The sequence below is a fragment of the Polistes fuscatus genome, unplaced genomic scaffold, assembly GCF_010416935.1.
Source record: "Polistes fuscatus isolate 324 unplaced genomic scaffold, CU_Pfus_HIC Scaffold2, whole genome shotgun sequence".
NCBI classification, from domain to species: domain Eukaryota; kingdom Metazoa; phylum Arthropoda; class Insecta; order Hymenoptera; family Vespidae; genus Polistes; species Polistes fuscatus.
In genome coordinates this window covers 15,837,508-15,858,492 of record NW_025113096.1, presented here as the reverse complement: position 1 = coordinate 15,858,492, position 20,985 = coordinate 15,837,508, and the positions used below count along the sequence as shown (strand labels likewise).

At 36.5% G+C, this 20,985-nt stretch overlaps 1 protein-coding gene across 8 annotated transcripts in view; it reads left to right on the top strand.

Moving 5' to 3' along the window:
* The window catches only part of LOC122516327 (zinc finger homeobox protein 3), a 394,212-nt gene that overhangs the window by 196,531 nt on the left and 176,696 nt on the right, over window positions 1-20,985 (top strand). For all 8 annotated transcript variants that reach the window (XM_043634051.1, XM_043634048.1, XM_043634047.1 and 5 more), the window contains one exon: window positions 7,832-7,867. The gene's annotated coding sequence lies outside the window, so the exon portion shown is untranslated. The remainder of the gene's footprint in view (window positions 1-7,831; window positions 7,868-20,985) is intronic.

Below are 20,985 nucleotides of genomic sequence, written 5' to 3'. Positions count from 1 at the left end.
TATAGAATTTTTTGTATGTACTATCAACAACAACAAATATTTAAGATAAAATTAAAAATCATTAAAGATTAATATTAAATAGAAAATAATATTAATTGTGTATTGTACAAAATTATCAGTTTTTCTAGTCTCCTTAAAAAAAAAATATTAATTAAAAGGAAAATACTTCATTACTCGTAAGAGTATTGAAAACAAAATTACCTTTCACGCGTATTTCGTTTATTATTAATTAAATACTAATAAGAAAAAAGTAAAAAGAAAAAAATAATTTATAGAAAAAAAAAATGAGGAATGATAAATTATATTTTATCAATAATATTGTTTTTATAGAAACGAGAAAAATAATCTTTCGATTAGATGTAAATGAAAGGAAAAAGAAAAGACAAAAAAAAAGACAAAGAAAAAAAAGACAAAGAAAAGTAAGAATAGGCAAAAGGAACAAGGGAAATATAAAAAAAAAGAACAAAACGAAAAAAGTTACAAGAAACCACGAATTCCGACAAAATCTAAATCCGTATTCATCAGGGGGTAGCATTGTGTGCGAGTGTAATCCCTTTGCACCTGCGATGCAGTCCCCTCCACCTTTTCTGTTTTCTTGTTCTTCCGTAGATGCCATAGCTACTGTGTCCAAATACCTGTATACTTTCATCATAATACCAGGAGAAAATCTTATGTCCTGTGGTTTTCTCATCTCTCGTTCTATTTATTATTCTTTTTCATTATTTATACATTTTCTACAATGAAGGAACGAAAAATTTCGTTTAAGTTTAATGCATGAAAAAAATTTCCCACGTTATTCACGTGAAAAGTATTCAAAATACGAAGAAAAAAGTGAAATGTTAAGTATATTTTTGTTTATTATTTTATTTAATTTATTAAATTTATTTTATTAATTTATTTTATTAACATTTATTTTTTTTTTATTATTTTATTCAACAACATTTTGTGCATTGACATTCAGTTTTATTGCATATATATATTAAATAGATTTGTTTTTTTTTGGTTACCTTCTTAAATGTGCGTTCTTTCTTTTCCTTCTTTTAATATTTTCGTTTTCTCTTTTCCTTTGTCGATTCAGAAGATTCAGAAGCAACGTCGAAAATAACCCTGCGGAAAAGAAGTTTCCTTTTGTTTGGAGAAGTCAAATCGTTCGGGGCTATAGTGAAAAGTAAAAAGAGTGACAGTCACCTGGCATTGGTGGCAGGATAAAAGAAACGTGCTTTGTTTACACACCTGGGGTGTCATACGTGAACGGTCCATATACGAACGACGAACAGTAGCATGCGTGGTTAGCACGAGCCCAGAACTCAATCTATTCTTTATTCTCATTTCCTTTTTTTTCTATCGGAAATATCTTTCGTCTACTTGAACTTTGACTTTGAAGAAAATTTCAGATTTTCTTAAGAAATATAATACGGAATATTAAAAATCGACAAATTAAAATACAAATAATAGAAAATGATAAAAACGCGAAATAAGGATCTATAAATTCTATCGTTAGAAAATATATCTTTTTTTTTCTTTTTATTAATAGAAGAAAATACAATCAATTCTCAGCCGAGAATTATAAGTAATTTTTGCTGACGTGGATACATTGATACGAGCTGTTACAAATAATGTTACAAAGATAAGCGTAACCATATATAACTGTTACAGTATAACCATATTATTATTTTAAGAATATCTTACTCCTAGGTATGGCAAGGGTAGAACCTTTTTTAATCTAAATTAGAATTTTCCAACAAATTATTTGCTAAATGATTTTTGTAACGTTCGATGAATATTTAAAAAAATGAAAACAAATGAAAATTAACAAAAATATATAAAAATAAGAGAATAAAAAAGGTATTATCGACAAAGATCGAAACGATCTATAGATCTTACAGTTAGTGATAGATGTTGATCCTATTGCGAACGACATCTATCGTACGGTCGTGCAATAGCTCGAGGGAATTGGATCTAAACGAGCCGCGGCCAGAGACACGACCTAATCACTACGAGGATATTAGCTAATCTCGACCAATTAGACGTAATGGTTGGATTAAGACGGGTCGCACGCATACTAAAATTGAATATTATATAATCCGTGGACACGGACCGAGCATGTCACGTTTCCCACGTACGTAAGTATATAAGTAGAAGTATACTTACGTATCGCGAGCTTGCCGATCGTTAGACGGTCGGCTTCTTCTACCTACAACCATCGGACTCTTTGCCTGCGTTACGACGCATACACACACACGCACACACAAGTATATAAAACTAAGTATGCGTGTAAGTACTTAGTACATATATATATACACCTATTACTGTTTTAGATCCGTGTGGGAGAGAGAGACACTCTCGAAGAAACACTAACGATCCTCACAGAATAATTTTCTAAGACGTTAGAGTGTGCGCACGGAAAACTTTGTTAGAAAGTCCTACACCGAAGAAGTTTGCTTGTTTATACAGAATATCCGTAATAAACCGATTTGTCCCTAAGTGGCAACCGTTATTAATTTCGAATCTAACCTAATCAGGAAATGCAAGCCAATAAATTAACTGACTATTCGTAATGTTAATTAATCATTTGTTTTTTCTTTTTCTTTTCTTTCTTTTTTCAAGATATTCTATAAATATTCTTCGTGAATATTATTGATTAAAATTAACATAAATAAATAACACACACACACACACACACACAAGTAAACATGTATTTAAACACTTATCGTTATCCTTCGTAATAGAAACATAAATTATTCATAATTAATGTTAATATGATTGGAATAGTATATTCTTTGTAAATATATACATATAAGATATCGAACGTTGGAAACTTAGAAATACTCGTAAAATGAAAAAAAGTCATCTCTTATGTCAGTAAAATATTACTACCGGGAGACGAGTAGATAATTCAACATCATTAGAAAGATAAATCAAAGAGACACAAATGTGAGAGAAAGATAGTAAAATTACTTTGAACATTTTCACATCACGTCTTCTTTGTTCTTCTCGTCGTCGTAATCCTCAATATGTGTATAATAGAATAGTGCATAATAGAAGCTAGCTTTGCCATGGCTACGGTAATTAAAAAGACATAAATGGTTAGGCGTTGATCCGATGACAAGCAAGAAAATGAAGCTACAGCAGCATCACCGCGATAAAGTTAATTACAGTTTAGAAAAAAGATCAGTTTAAACGTAACGATTGAAAAGAGTAATCATCAGGCGTACACGCACGTAATAGCAGAGAGCTGTAATAGTGAGAACACGTATAGGTGCATGCACGTGTATTATTGGAGAACGAAAAACTTCCCCGGAGGTGTGAGTTCAAAAGAAGAACAAAGTTATACCGGCTTGGTTTACGGCAATGAACGAACGCAGCAAACACACGTGCAAGCGCGTGTGTTTGTCTGTCTGTCTATCTGTGTCGTCATCGAGGTTTCTTAGAATTATATTACGCATTTTTTATTATTTTTGTTTTTTTCTTTTTTACATCCTTTTTAATAACACAAGGGACGAAGTTTCTTTTTTCTTGTTCTTCCTCGGGGGGCGGTAGGGGGAGGGGGAGGGAGAGGGGGAGGGGATTTCTTTCTACATTTTTCTTCTTCTTCTTTCTTTTTCTTTATTTTTTTTTTTTATTATCATCAAATAACACGATATAGGTATAGGTATGGTTATATTATACCTGCCTATCGATACGGCTCTTCTGACTGTTGAAGGCGATGATTATACGTTTCGACCTTAAATAGAAGATAAAGGGCGAGGCACGAAGAAGAAGAAGAAGAAGAAAAAGAGAAAGCATTTTTTTTTCTTCCCTCTTTTTTTCCCCCCTTTCCGAAGACATCTGTGTTTATCGTCGGGACGGCTCGAAAAAAGGAAACGCACCGGTTCGTTCTTCGTATATGAGAAAGAAAGAGAGTAAGAGAGAGAGAAAGAGAGAGAGAGAGTGAGAGAGGACTACGTTTATTATCTTACCATTCGACCGGTCCCAACGACGACGCCGAAGATAACGATAATCTCGTGGACGTGCGAGTTCCTAGTTCCCTTCCGATTTTATTACGCGACGGAGATAACACGACCCGATGCTGCTACGAACGATCAATGGCAAGAAGCGTGTGTGACAAATATTTAACAAAACAACAACACAACAAAAAATTATATTAACAAATAAATAAATATGAGGCATAGTCGTTCTTGTTGTAATTTTTTTTTTTAGATGTCTTACAAAAAATCACACGATCAAAAATGTCTTTACGCATCCCATAAATATTATGTTAAAACTGTAATAATAATTTTGTATCCTCTTATGTTAGATTCTCTCCTCGTATCTATAAAGATTGAACGTTAATTTGATTATTTATTATCGAGATAAATGTAAAAACTTTGATAGGTGTCTCTTTACTAATTTTCTAAATATTTTAATACTTTGAGATGAAAATATTAACCATAAAACATAGATTACAACGAATTAAATGAATGAGATAGAGAGAGAAAAAAAAATTATATAGTTGGTTATACTAAAGATGCATACAATTTTCATAAATTACTAACCGTTTATATTTATATATTTATAATTTTTAATAACTAAAAGTAATATTATTTAACTAATCAAGACATTATAATTATCACAAAAAAAACAGAAACATATACTAATTAATTAATTAATATCCCCAAATACAAATCTAACACAATTATCAATTTCTATCATACCTGTTTATCTTCAATAATACATCAAAGTTTGCTATGCGTAAGAAAAATACGTGGAAAATACTAGACAAAGTTGGTGGCATCATGGTTAGAGGTAGAATTTGGAATACGATGGGATAAAAGAAGTAGAAGATATCCGAAAGTAGGGATGAGGACGTGGGACGAGGGTTGGGAAGGGGCAGCAGGGAGCTGGGGCGGGGAGGGGAGGAGCACCATCTCGTCCGGTTTGTCGGCGGTTGGACGACAAGCGTTCCCCAAACACAGAGGGACAAGGCCAACCCCCGGGGGTGGTAGGCAACAAGTGACCACAAGGCAGGACGCACACGGACAACAGAGTGCCGCGGGCCTCAGCTTTTCTCTTTCTTTCTCTCTCTCTCTCTCTCTCACTCTCACTCACTCTTTCTTATTTTCTTTTTCTATCTATTTCTCTGTCTTTTTCCCTCTTATTTTCCGCGTGGTCGTCGACCAGCAGCAGGCAGCCGGTCGTTCGTTCGTTCGGTTCGTCGAAGACGATCGATATATCGATCGTCTTCGACGGGAAACGGCACGTCGAACATACGTCGTCGTAGTTCGGAAACGCGTGTTCGTTCCTTTTCTGTGGTATGAAGGTAAAACGAGGGAAAGAGAAAGTTGGGGAAGGAGGGAGGGATTTGATCGGTGTCTTACGTGGGTTGCGGTAGGCCACGGACGTCCGTTCGTTCATTCGTCTTTCGTGCCCTTCGAAGGTCTAGCGATAGAGAGAGTGTGTGCTGAATCCGATCTACTTCGAGGGGCAAAGAACTCACTTTTTAACTCCTACAAGAGAGAGAGAGAGAGAGAGAGTAAGAGAGAGAAGAAAAAAAAAGAAGAATGAAAAAGAAATAGAGCATGTTTTTCTTTTCCCTTTTTTTTTAAGATGATAACGTTCTCTTTAAATTTTCCCTTTCGAACATTCTTATAGGATTTACCTTTGTCCCCTCGTAATTTTTCTTATCGTCAGTAAACTGTAATCTTCGATAAAAGTATATGATTTTTTTAAAATAATCAAATAGGACAGATATATTCTATCTTAATCATACATCCTATCGTATAGACTTGCTTAGACAACGCTAGCTTCCAACGTACAAATCTAAACTCATCTCCAATTAAATTATACGGAAAATATTATAAATGACAACTGTCTCGAAAATAATCTTACAAACCGATACTTTAAAAATCTTACTTTCTAAAACCAATATTGGTAAAGATAAGAATGCGAGAAAAAACATTGTAACCTCTCTCTCTCCCTTTCTCTCTCTCTCTCTCTCTCTCTCTTTCTCTCTTGATGCCGTAGGAGTTAGCGGTTAAAGGGAAAACACCCCGGCGGATTTCTTTCGTGTTTTACACGACGGTGGCTCGACGTGGCAATGTTTTAACGTATTGATCCGTTGGGGGTTTAGTCGAGTCGAGGGTGGTAAGAGTGGCGTCGTAGAAGGATGAAGAGGGTTGGGAGAGGGAGGAGGGGGAGGGAGTGGGGGGGAGAAGGAGGATGGTCGCTGCGGGAAAGAAGCGGGCGGTCAGTAGGGGCAAGAGGGGTGACCGGGGGAAGAGAGTGGTAGAGGTTGTGCGAGGGTTGTTGGTTGGAAGAGGGTAAAAACTGGACGGCGGCACTTACTCGCTCATAATCACCCCACGAGCTGCTTCGAGCCGTTTCCACCCTCTCTCTATCTTTTTCACACACACACACACACACACACGCTCACATTTTCCTTCTTCGAACCGTCTCGAAGTCCAGTCTCAACTTATACGTACGTATGTATAATATGTATATGTGTGTGTGTGCTACGTAATGTGTGCAGGAGGTTAAGTGCACGCACAGACGTAACCACCACAACAATACGCTAGCCCTTTTCCCTTTTCTTTTCTTTTCTTTTCTTTTTTTTTACTTCGAGATCTCTTCTCTTCCTTCTTTTTAGAGCTGCTACTACTACTCACGTGTTCTCGGTTTCAGTAACTCGTTGGGCACCTGTTTTCCGCGAGCGCATCGTTTTCAAAATCGTTGCACCTTTTCTTTTTCTATTGCTCTCTTTCGTTGGACATTTTAGACGCAAAAAAAGGCGAATTAGAATTGCGATAGTAAGAAATTTTATTTGAGCGGTGTTGGGACGGGAATTTTGTATACGCATTATCAATTCGCGCGATAAAATTGTCGTTTCTCGTTCATTAATTCATAATCTTCGATATTAATTCGAATGAGATTCGTTTGATTTCGTTTCTCACGGAAGTAGTGGGGTCAGTCGGATATAATATTCGTACGAGTATCATCGAGAGATTACAATTGATTGAATGATAGTAAGGATTCATAATGGAGAAAAGAAGAGGAAGAACATCGAAAGGTCGACGTGGCTGAGACGAAGCGAATCGATAAGTACTTACTTACCAGCTAGCGAAGTAACGCGGTAACCCTCTAAAGCCGCCACCACCTCTCGACCACCACCCTTTTTACCTATGCACACCCTTTAAATAATTGCGGCTCGTTCGCGCAAATTATCCCCGGGGCTTTCCGCGTCGGGTAAAGTAAAATGTAATAATACGGCTAGAGCTCGTTGTTTGCGCGTAACATACTACGTGCGTGAGTGTATGTAATGCGAGTCTCTCTCAACATTCCCTTCAATCTATACAATCATATATATATATATATATATATATATATGTGTATCTGTCTGTTTATCTGTATGTTACGTATGGAATTCCTATATACACGTGTTTCATTTACACTCTCCCGTGAATATATTTTCATAGAGATATGCATGTTGTACGTATGCATATACAGTTGATTAGTATTTAAATTTATGTGTCTGTGCTTGAACATCACCGGACACTAACACGAATATATAAAATACCTTTTCGAGAACTCGTCGTCGTCGTCGTCTGTCGATACTTTCAACGTTTACACGTAACGCAAAGTGTGAACACCCGTTTACACGAGCGGGGCTCATCGTAAAATTCAAGAGCGAAATAATGAGCTTGTGTTTGCTTATCGCCTACGTCGAAGAGAAGAGAAAAGAGGAGAAGAAAAAAAAAAGAAAAGATAGGAGTGAGATCTTCGAGTCGTAATCATCGATCTTATCCAATCTATAGCTCGTAATTCTAACGTATTTTCTTTTTTCATTTTATTTTAGACGGAGTCTCCGGTTCTATGCTGGCGAACCTATTTGGTGAGTGATTCATAAGTAAACTAAACACTTTCTCCGTCCTTATTGACAATAATCTTTGATAAGTATGAACTTTGCTTTTCGATTAAGCTCGTGTGTTCGGTTTTATTTATTCTTTTAAAATACATTTTTTTACGTACAGGTATTAGAAACTCAATCTTAGATAACTTAATCTTATATTAGACCGACTGTGAAAGTAATTTTGAACTAAATTTTCTAATGCGTATAATAATGCATCGAGGACATTTTACAAAGAAATTATTTCAACATTTTTCTGTTATATTTACAGATACAGTAATAAGATAATGAACATAAAGAAACAAAATAGAAATTAGATATTTCACATCAGTAATAAAACTAACAAGTATTAACAAGAAACGAGATCATAATTTCAATAAGCTGTGTTACCATATAATCGTATCCTCATTTATCGTATCACCCTGGGCGTGTTATTAGAAAAATCAACACATAGGACGTATCTTCTTATCACATCTTTTTGTTTAATTTCTTCCTTTGTTACTCCATTGTAATTCACATAAAAAGAAAATAATAACATTTATATACCCAACTCTTAAAAAAAAACACAATCATACGTGCACCCAAAAAGTAACTGAAAAATAAGTAACGAACCGTGTTAATTAAAATATACGAGTCAAAAGAAATATTGAAAAATTGTGATATACCACAATTATATGCGCGTCCACCTTTTAAAATGAATATTAATTCGAGTAGCGAAAAAAAAAAAAGGAAAATTAACTTAAGAATAAGTAACGAGCCGCGTTAATTAAAAAATACGCGCGTATTATTCGAGAAAAAATCAATAAATTGTCATATCTGCCGTTACATATTTTAAATCAACATCCCTCCTTTGTTACTCCAATATAGTAATTCGTATGAAAAAAGAAATTTATGCGTCCACTTCTACAAAAAAAAAACAAAAAAGACAATCCCCGGATTATTCATGTACCCGATCTAACGAACCTTGTTAATTAAAAAATACGATCCAAGGCGGTAAAAGATCGTGCAGTTTGAAAAGGTCGATTTTCAATGTAAAGGTACACAAGGGCGTAGAAGAAGAAGAAGAAGAAGAAGAAACAGATCGGAGGATGATCTGTAAAAACGGATAAAAGTACAAAACATAGAGTAAATTCAACTTGTTCTTCTCGTCCTTAGTTTCCTCTTTCTCCCTTTCCCCCTACCCCTAGTCCCTAGCCCCTCCCCCTCTCACCCTCTGCCCGTACCTGTCTCTTTCTTTCTTTCTTGGTGTAAACGCAGTCGTGTAACACACCCGAGGTGGTCGTTGGGTACGCGCGTGCGATTACTTACTCTCCACCGGCGAATTAACGACGAATCACCGATGGGAAAACCGGTTGCCCGGACGCGAACGGAACGGCACGCAGCCTAACGACTTCTCTCCTCCGAGCTTCAACGGGCATTCCAACGGCACGAGTTTGCCCCGCGACGCGAATTAATGGAAACACGCCGCGGCATGCCGGTACGCGCTGATAAAGCGGAACGTACGCCGAACCGAACCAACAGAACCAACCAACCAACCAACCAACCAACAAACCTATACGCGAACTTACATTTACATATATAGATGTGGGTGCGTGTTCGTGTGTACGAATGCAACGTAAACGTTAACGTTAACGCAACGACCCTCTTCTTCTCCTCTTCCTTCTTCTTTTTTGTTTGTATTCCTCTTCTTCTTCTTCTTCTTCTTCTTCTTCTTCCTCCGATCCGCCTCGTCGCGCTTCGAATTAAACGATTCCGTGTTCGCGCGCCCGCTTATGCTCTCTCTTCTCTCTGGAAAATATTTGAGAAACCCGTTGAGATCTATCGTCTTCCGGAGGCATTCGTTTTTCCCCCGCTCTTTTTTTCTTCCCCTCTTTACGTTGAAAGATCTCCTGCGGGTATCCCTGTCTCTCTCTCTCTCTTTCTCTCTTTATCTTATTCATTTTCTTTATTTTTTCCTTTGTCTACGTTGCGTTGCGTTCCGCTTACATGTTATATCGAGAATTTTGTTCTAACACTAATTGTAAGTATAATATAACGAGTATTCTCATTTTACTTGATCATCTATTTGTCCTTACTTCGTGTTTTTTTTTTTATTTTTTTCGAAGTCTAGAAGATTATTTGCAAGAGCCTTACACGTTTAATATTAAATAAATAATTGTAATTTGAATATGATTTATAATATTATCAAATTGATGAAATCGTTATAAATTTGTTCGGTTTCTGTATCATTTCTCATCGAGTCGTATATAAATTTCTGTCACGTTTATTAAGCTATATATTTATGCACACGTATATATATATATACTTAATGATAAAGTCTCGAGAGGAAAAAGAAGATGGGACGATATGCTTCGCCGAGTTCACGTTCGTCCTTTTTTTTTTCTTTTCATCAAGGTTTCCTCTTTGACTCGGGTCAATGGCACGGATCCGATTCGAAAAAATATTGCAAAATGAAAGATCTTCCTGTTATCCGGCGATAAAATAATTCCCTCTTATTCCCCCAAAACAAAACAAAACAAATGCAAATGCAAATGCAAATGCAAATCTAGTATCTGGCACACAAATTCGTACAGATTTATTTATTGAATATTTTTTGATCTAAAATATACAAATAATTATTAAGAAAAATTGGCCCGTACTTTTGAAGCATCCCCCAACGGGATTAAAGAAAAGAACGAAGTCAAACGCGTCGACAATCTCGATAACGATCACTCGATGGCTTTCAGTCACGCATAGGTAGATTCACCTCCTCGTGCGGTGGTTAGTATGATTGTGGGTGTGCTGTACAGTGCATCCCACGCTTTTGATTTAAGAACAACATCCGCGGATTTGTATCGTTACGCGGTGTAATCGCAGTCGAGAGGCTAAAATAATCAGGAGGCACCGTAAGAAGCACGAGATTCGTAATTGAATTACAACAAGCAAATCACGTTATTTCGAATTCCCCGGTGGTGTATCTAACGAGTCGACGGAACGACATTCCGATGGTGCACGAGTTTGTCTTGCAAGGCGAATTAATGGAAATGTTCCGGCTCAAGAAGCCCCGACCGACACATATACACACCAGAAACAGGTATCTCTCTATTGGCGTTTCTAAATTCGCGAGTTCTCACCTATCCGCAGATAAGTATTTTATAAAATCAATGATTTACTATTACTAACAGTTCCGGGAAGATACATGGAACAAATTTCTGATCGTCAAATTGCTTATATGAGAAAGGCAAAGATATCATTTGTATAATATTAAACGAACCTTTTTTTTTCTCTTGTTATATTACATGTATTGCATTTGAATTTATGCGTCGGTAATTATAAAATTGGACTAAGATTAATCATTGAATGTTTTATTAAAATTATTAATTAATGATTAATTAAGTATAAATTCAAATTGTATTATTACGAGGATGGGTTGAAAAGTTGTGAACTTCACTCGTGTTTCTTTTTTGTAATAGAAAATAAATTGTTTCTACGTTAGATTCGATACTTATCAATTGATCCACATGTATTAATCGTAAATTAATTGTTTCCATTTTATTTTATTTACAATTAGGCCACTTTCACAAGTATGCGCATATATATATTCGTTCTATTTGTTTCTAAAAAAGAAAATACAAGAAACGAGACAAATATACATTAGAAAAGGTATCTCGTTTACGCGTGCGTGCTATTCTATCGAGGAACGGTTAGTAAATAAACAAATGTTGTTCGCATAAATCGTTGACCGAGGATGTGACCTCTGAGTTTCTATCCTCGCAAGTTCGTCTTATGTTAGCGATCATATATACACACGTAGTTAGTTACACTCGGATCGTGATGCAGAGAGGATCAATGTTCAACGAAGCTTTTGGTAACGTTTTCATTCATTATTTTACATTAAATCATTCATTAATATTCTTTATATCATATTTACCGTTAGATTATTGAATAAATTCATAATAATAAATTTAGTCATTATACAATTTATGCATTTACGTAATAACACATTTCCAAATGAATAATAAATAAAACGTATACTACATAGATTACATATAGTTAAAGTACGTAATAATTTTAGAAAATTTTGTCCCCATTTTATTCTCTCATTCGTTAGATTGTCCGTTAATTTAATCTATGATACAAAAGAAAGAAATGATACTATTTATTCTTGTTAGCTTTCGTTTGCCAGCAAAAGGTTCGAGGTTAAAAAGGGAAGAAAAGAAAAAAAGGAGATGGAAGATTTTCTTCGAAGACGCGCGTAATCGCGACGTAGGAGCAAATTAGGCTGGCTTCAAGCTGCCTTTTACCGCCTAACGACTTCGCCGAGCATTCCAATGGCAACGAAAGCAAGAGAGAGAAAGAGAGAGATAGATAGATAGATAGAAAGAAAGAAAGAAAGAGAGTGTGCGAGAGAGTGAGAGAGAGGTTGCCTCGCAACGCGAATTAATGGAAACACGCCGCGACATGCCGTATGCGCTGATAAACCGGAACGTCCATTCCACGCACCTCCGCTCGAACGCCACAATGCGTTCCACTCCTTTGCGTTTGGATTAAGCGATTTGCTTGCACACGCGCGAGTGCGCCCGCGCGCGAGTACGAACGCACGAATGCACGCGCGCGCGCAACTGCACACGTGACGTAGCATTTTCGTAAAATCATAAGTCCTCTCCTCTTTTAACCAAACATTTATATATTTATTTATATATATACAAACCTGTATTGTGCATGCGTACATGCGTGCATGCGTGCATGCATACGTGTGTGTGTATATGTGCGTGTGACGGTTGAAGAAAATATTCAATAGGTTAAATCGTTTTGACTTTAGGCCACTCGTTAGATTAAATTAGAAATGAAATTATTTGTATAAATTTAAACTACACGTGTTCATGTGTTCATATGCGTGTATGTTTGTGTGCGTTCTGTTGAGAAAGAGAGAGAAAGAAAATGTTGGACAGGTTAAATCGTTTTGACTTTAACCGTAATTCGTTAGATTAAATTAGAAATGAAATTAGCATAGATAGTAGCCATATAGGAAAGTTCTTTTTCTAATTAACTTAAGTAATAGCAAATTCGGTAATGTATATACTTACTTCGGTAGAGAATCGTTAGGTTAATCGAAATCAATCCAGCTTTTTCTATCTTTCCTGATTTCTCTTATTCGAAAAGCAGCAGGCTACCAGAGATCATTTGTATTTTTTTTGTTGTTGTTCCTTCCTACTAGAGAACGGGTAAGAGTTCGTAAGTATCGTAGATTTTATCGATGGCACCGAATAAGAGATAAGAGATAAGAAAAGAGAAGAGAAATGTACTGGGGGAAGAGAAAGGTGAAGGTGAAGGAGAAGGGAGAGGGGAACGGGGGGATTCTTTTCCGATCGGATTAAAAAAGTTCGTGGCAACGTTTGATAATCGCATTGATCAATGGTAAACCTAATAAGACGTTGTTTTAGCTAGCGAGAGTAGCAGGAGATTCCTTTAACAGATACTCTCGTTTCTTTTTCTTTGATATCGTTGACCTTTTCTCTACATTTTTATTTTATTTCTTTTTTTATAACTTTTAAAAGAAGAAGAAGAAGAAGAAGAAGAAGAAATCAGCAGAAAGAAAAAAGAGAGAGAGAGAGAGAGAAAGAAAGAAAGAAAGAAATAAATTAATGGACCATTTATCGTCTTATTGTCGTTGCAAATTAACCGCTTCGAATCACCTTGATTTACCGTGTCAGATTGATTCGGATAAAAAAGTCAATAAAATTTTTTTATTATCTTCTCCTCCACACGCACCCCCCCCTGCCAACACATCCCTCCTTCCCACCTCTCTCCCTCTCTCTCTCTCATTCTTTCTTTCTCTTTCTCTTTCTCTTATACACATGTAGTACACGCGAATAAAAATAATTTACACTATATATAAGTGAGGAAAGATAAAAGAGAATAAATAAAAGTGTAGATGAAAACGTAAAGCAATGTTTTAAGTAAAAATCGTTACAAGTTGTCGCTACTTATACGTATGATTTACCGCATCGTCGATTCACCGTCACGAATTTGCGATTCTTGTATATTCCTCTAAAAGAGATAGAAGAACGAAAGAAGAATATGGTACGCGAGGTTTGCTTTTTGCGATCGTTTCTTCTTCCTAGTAGTTGTCCTCGTCGTCGTAAGGCAACTAGGAAAAACGATTCCAGCTTGTCCGCGCTCTCCTACTCGATTTTCCTCGGTGAAGCTTGATTTCTATAAAACGACAGATGCTTGCAAGTAAAAGAGTGACAAAGAGAGGGAATAAGCAAAGCAAAGCACCACTAACGACTTCTTCTATCTCTCTCTCTCTCTCTTTCTCTCTCTCTCTCTCTTCTTCTTCTTCTCTCTCTTTCTCGCTTTTCTCGCACGGAACCACTAATGGACATTCCGCGCGATGATTTTATTTCGCGATTTGGATTAATGGAAACACGCTGGCAACGCGTTTGCACCAAAGCGAACGTTCCTCCTGCTACTTCTTCTTCTTTTTTTTCTTCTTCTTCTGCTTTCCTCTCTTTCTTTCTTTCTTTCTTTCTTTCTTTCTTTATGTTCACCATCCACCCTCTTTCCCAACTACAAACGCAAACAACACACCATCACGAAGAACTCGAACTTGCCGTCCCTCGTCGCTCATGTAACTCTCCATTACGTCGAGCGACTCGCTTACGTTTACATCGGCCCTTTTTTCTTCTTCCATTCCCTTGCATCTATGTGTATGTATGTGTATGTACCTACGTCTACTACATATCGTTCGGTAAATGCTAACATTGATTTCTCGTATCGAAAATGTCCAGCTATTATTAGGATTACTTTAGATATATTAATATACGTTCTAGTGTTAATTGAAATAATTCTTTTTAATTATTTTTCAATTTATGTTATGCGTGTGAGTATAGAAATTTACGTATAGAAAGTATTTCTCTTTAATAATTTTCTTAACAATACTTATCTCTACGATATTTATTTTATAAAAAAAGAAAAAAAGTGACAAAATTCGTCGAACATAATAATAATAATAATAATAATAATAATAATAATAATAATGATAATAATTATAATAATAATTATAAACACGACGTATAAAGTAAAACGAAAACTAGAGGAGTGCGTTAGAGAGACTGGCTGTGGAATTAGCAAAGAACAGGTAACATAACGAGCTTGGTAGCACGTGAAACGTCAACGTAGGGAACATATATACGTATTATACGTGTGTACATAAGAAACATACAGTCGCATATTTGCGACTATCGTTACCAACAACCAACGTGTATCGTAACGTTCGAATGAGTTAGAGAGAGATAGATAACTCGTTGTAATCCAGAGTCGCATATTGTTTCACCGACGGAAGTCACTCTTTTATTACGAGACACTTCCTGCTCTCTATAGGATAGCATACTAACGTAGTAGGTACCCACCATATACCTGTTTACACCGTGTACCGTGCCACGTGAACACGCGTACCTGTCTCTCTTTCTTTCTTTCTTTCTTTCTTTCTCTCTCTCTCACACACACACTCTATTTCTCTTTCTTTCTTTCTTCAACTCCAACTCTCTTTCCTTTTATTCTCTCGACGGGTAAACCTGCTCAGCTGCGACAGGAGCACACCGACGGCCGCACGCAACCTCCTCCCGCGTGTTCTCTCTTTCTCTCTCCCTTATTTTCTTTTTTTTTCGTCCTTCTCTCTTTTCCTCTTTCTCTCGGGTCGTCTTCTGTAATTAGGGGGACCACCGTTAATTTCTATAACAGAAAAAAGGCGAGGCGGAAACTCGAAACGTGCGTTGAGTCGAGGACGCGAGTTGGTTGGTTGGTTTGTTGGTTTGTTGTATTATGTACCTGTACCACTTCGTGCGTGTATTTTTGTGCGTATGTGTATATGTGTGTGTGTGTGCGTGTGTGTGTTTGTGAAAGAGAGAAAGAAAGAAGAACAAATCGGAACGCGTTTCTGTCGCTTCGTTGGCCTAATTGCGCACCACGAATTCCGGTAATTATCATAATTACCTCGCCGGCTCCGTCACGCCCGAATCGACTCTCTCGCGGTTCTTTTCTATCTTGTCCTCTTTCTCTTTTGGTTTTACTCGTTCCTTCGCTTTCGTGTGTCTTCCAATCGAAAATCTGGTTTTTTTTTCCTCTTTCTTTTCTTTTTTTTTTATCTTTTATCCACGTTCATCTTTCTTTCTTTCCTTCTTTCTTTCTTTCTTTCTGTTCTTTTTTTTTGTATTTTTATTTTTTATTTTTATTTTTTGCTTTTCACCATCGGACTCTCGTCCAATTATTTTGTATCACTCCTCTCGTATTAAGATAATTTGCGAACACGAATGTACAGTGGAATCCACGAAACACCTGTTTTTTTCCTTCGAAACTGTCAAAATTCTGTTCTCGTATTTTTGTGGTCACTTTAAAAGGATATTGTAATCGTTCGCTGTAAAATTTAAATTTATTTATTTTAAATAATAATCATTTTCAAATAAAAGACATAGGTAAGATAAGATTTATTTATCTTTATTCATACAATTAGTTTTTTTTCGAGCATCTGACATAAGAGATATCAAGGATATGAGAGAAATAGAGAGAGAGAGAGAGAGAGAGAAGAAAAAAAAGATAATTAATGTTAACGTCGTAGTTCGTTATGATCACTATCGATTAGTCACTTGTAAATTTATACCAGCGATTAGAGAAATCCACGAGAGACGATATCCTTCATTAATAATTCCAAGCAAACGGCTCATTACCTTTGATGCCAGTATACAAGAGGGAAAGAGAAAGAGAGGAAGATGATGGGAGCTGTGCGAGGTGCAATGAAGAGTACATGATGCAAAGAAAAAAAAAGTAGAAAGAAAGAGAGAGAGAGAGAGAGAGAGAAAATACTATTGAAAGAATAAAGACAATAAAATGTCCTCGTAATTAATAACGAACGATTACTCGTTTCTATTCGTTAATTAATAATAACTTCAGGAAAATAAATATTTTCTCGAGAATAATATTACTAATTAATATTATAATTATTTGCCTGCTTGTTGTTGTTGTTGTTGTTGTTGTTTGGGATTAAGAGACGGTAGAAAGACGATGTTGGTTACTTTTTTGACGGAGACACATTATAAGTTTTGTTTTTTTTTTGTTCGAGGGTTAATTTCGCCGACTATGGCGAAATCTTTTTCCAGTTCGTCTTCATCCTTCCTTTCTTCTACTTCTATATTCTTCTTCTTTTCTTCTTCCACTTGTTTTTCCTTTTTTTTTTCTTCACCATCGTGGTAGTAGCTCCTTCAACGTCCTCCTCGGTTTTCTACCCTCGCAACCCACGGGTCCAGCGTCGAGAACGCGTAAGAGTTGGTAGCGGCAGCGTCTCTATGGTTAATTAAACGCATAGATCAAGCGGCTCCTGGCTCCTCCTTATTTTCTACTCCTTCCACGACCATCCTTTTCTTCCTTCTCTTCCTCTTTCTTCTTTTTCTTTTTTTTCCTCTTTTTTTTTCTCTTCGAGATCCTTCCGTAAATGCGCGCACGCTCCTTCCGCTTTCCAAGATAGAACAAGTGTATGTGTGTACTTTACTATACTTCTCTCTCTCTCTCTCTCTTTTTCTTTCTTACTGTATGTTGTGTGCTTGCATGTATATATGTATGTGCTCCTTCGTTTTGCACTGCAGGGCCGTAAGAAAAAAATTATGGCTAGCACACGAGCTGATATACGCGCTAAGTAACGGGCTGGCACGCGTAATTGCCAACATACGTCAGACTTGTGTGTGTGTTTGTGTCTGCTGGATAGGGTGAGATTAAGAAGGATCGGATCGATCTAAGCTTTCTTCGCTATTTCAATTTTCCTATTAATATCTTGTGATTTATAGTTCTGTTCAGTTCATCGACGCGAAATCCCTTCGCTCTAAAATTATTGAGAGAAAGAACAAAACTCCCGATAAAAAGAAGATAAATCAAAATAAATTCTCATTATGAAATTAATATTTCTCTTAAGTAAATACGATTTACTTACATTTGTTTAATTTCTTTGTTGTATTTTTTGTTTTGTTTTTAAAGTAATTTCGAAATATGAAAATTAAAAATGATTTTGGAATAGGCGAGAGGTTGATACCTGAACGATGATACGTCCCTGAAAGATCGGGGGGTGGTCGAGAGCTAGTAAGGAGAATGAGTGAGGGAGGGGGGAAGGGGTGTAAGAGGGTTGGTAGAAGGGGTGGCAGAGACGGCAAAGCAGCAGAGAGGATATTCTTATGAATCGATGAAAGAACCGCGAGCATGCGCGCCGGAATCTTAATAACTCATGCGATACTCACCCCACCCCCTCCAATTTCTCCCTGTTATCCAACCCCCTGTTATCAAGACCCGCTGCCTCTTTTCTACGAGAACCTGGGAACAGATACGCCGTTATTATATGCGCGCAGCCAGGAGCGGCGCAAAACGAGCTAGGGTCCGGGCATTCCGAGCATATTCGAAGCACATTAAGGAATGAGAGAGTGAGAGAGGAAAGAGAGAGAGAAAAAGAGAGATTGAAGAGTTCTTCGTGTTCCTTTAGTCTTCGAATTTTGCCTCGAAAATTTCGATTCGACCGGGATATCGAAATTCCACAAATTCAAACTCCAAACTTTATCAAATATGAAACGTGTGTTAAAATTTAATCGTAGCGAAAATATTAGATTTATTTTTAATACTCCTGTTATATCTTTAATCTTGTATTGTTTTCAAATGATCGAACGATCGAATAACTTTTCTAATTATCTTCAATATTTTTTGTATATCGCTTAAATAATTTAGATCAAAAATTAATATATCATCGATTGATCTCAATTGTTGGCAAATCAAATTCCATTGATATACAAGTATAAGAACGAAATTTCTACGAAATTGTAATCAAACTTATCTTGGATAATAACTTCAATTATAAATTTTTCTTTTAACAGCTACGTCGAAAGATAATATCAATTTATTCATAAAGAAATAAAATACAAATTAGTCGACTCAATGCTGACGACAACCTTACAAAATATGACAGATATTTAAAACTACAAAAATGTTATCGATTAATCCTACATCCGCAATTAGTTCGTACACCGAGAAATACTAACGATCATCCTGAATTTATCTTAACGAAAAAGGTGAAAAATAATAATAATAAGATGAAATAATCAAGCGGTAGGTAAAAAGAACGCATGCAAGTGCACAGTCGAAAGGCAAATGTGTGCTGCGTGTGTCCTGTTCTTCTTCTTCTCGCATTTGAAACGGTGTCGTATCTTTAGCGGTGTTCTCGTATCTTTAGCGGGTCCAGCTTAGAGGGGAACGGGCAGGGAAAAAGGGCTGAAGGGAAAGGGCTATAGAAGGTGGAAAGGGGGGAGGGAAGAGAGAGGTCGACCACGCGAACAAATTAGCCCTCTATCTGAAACAACTTCTCGGAATAGCCGTTACTCACGGTCCGAGATCGGACCTGTATTGCTTGCTCTCAAATACGAGAGAAAGAGAGACAGAGATCTAGAAACAGAAAGAGAGAGAGAGAGAGAGAGAGAGAGGTGAGAACGAGTGGAAGTTAAGAGAAGAAGAAGAAGAAGAACAGAAAAAAAAGGAAGATTGAGAGAAGACGAACGAAGCATTTCGAATTTCCAACTTGAATGCAACTCAGAAAGAAGAGAGAATGAGAGAGAGAGGAAGAGAGGGAGAAAAAAAGAGAGAAGACTGCTGGACCAGACTGTAATCTGGTCAATCCATGGATAAGCGGGTCGTTCGAATGGTGTTGAACAGGAGTGAATATTTATACGTGGGTTCTTCCTTCGCACCTTTTTGCCCTTTTCCTCTTCCTTCTTCTCCTCCTCCTCCTCTTCTTTCTCTTCTTCTTCTTCTTGTATCTTCGTCGTCTTTACTTTGACCATCCTCACCTTTCGAGATCCAAACGCGGTGTCTCTTCTTGATTACCCGGTCCTAATTAATTCCTCAGAGTTTATCTTTACTTTCCTCCTTTTTTTACTACTCCTTCTTATTTGTTCGTATCTTTTTATTTTTTTCTTTCTTTCTCCCACTTCCCGTCCCATCGGTGGGCAATCCTTCGAAAAGAAATACGAGAAACTGGTGGTAACGTCGGAGAAAGATAGAAAATGAAAATGTACGCTAAGTCGATGCGTGGTTGGTCAACGACTTCGTTTTACGACGAGAAGAAGATTACATTTTGCGATAATGCAAAGATGTAAGATTATTTTAACCATAAATGAAAGATAGTTTGTTTTTACGATTATTTATTTATTTCTTTCATTTATTTTTTTCTTTTATTTTTTATTAGGTCGCCTGAAACCGAATTCGTGCGCCGATTTATTGTTTCATATATGTATGCCTAACAAATCGGAACGAATTTTTTCTAATTAACTACCATTCGTATTATATTTTTCTTTAATCAATTCATTTATTTAAAGTCATATCAAGTCGTACCGAATTTTGATCATTGAAGAATTGTCAACAGGAATCATAAGAATTTGCACGAACTTTCTGAACGATCCTGCGTATTCCTTTTTATTTTTGCAATTAATTAATTAATTCATTCATTTATTTATTTATTTTTATTTATTTTTTTATTCATACGAGTTGAACAGAGAACAAACGGATGAATTGCTTTCACCTTTCGAGAGTGCATCGATCTCGTAACAACTTGGAGTTGTATAGAAGAAAAAGGACTCCTAGAGAGAAAGAGAGAGAAAAAGAGAAATAGAGAGAGAGGGAGAGAGACACGTTGCTATCCAGGCGCGTATACGCGCATCGATTCCGCTCGCTTTCTCCTATCTTTCTCTTTCTTTTTCTCTATCTCTCGTACGCTCTCTCTCTCTCTCTCTTTCTCATAGAGCACACATCGCTGACGTCATAAAGAGAGGTAGGTCAGGGTCAGACCTTCGACTTTGGCGCGCGCTCACTGTTCATACTCTTTCCACTCGAGTTGCAAGAAAGAGAAAATCCACTTGCTCGTCATCTTTCTTTTTCTCTATTTTTCTAACACACATGTGCAATAACATATTCATAGAAAAACAAAAACACAATCATCTTTCCTTAATTGATAATAATAATAATAATAACAATAATAATAATAATAATAAGAAGAAAAATTAAAGTATTTATTTTTGGTTTAAAGGATAAATTAATAAAAC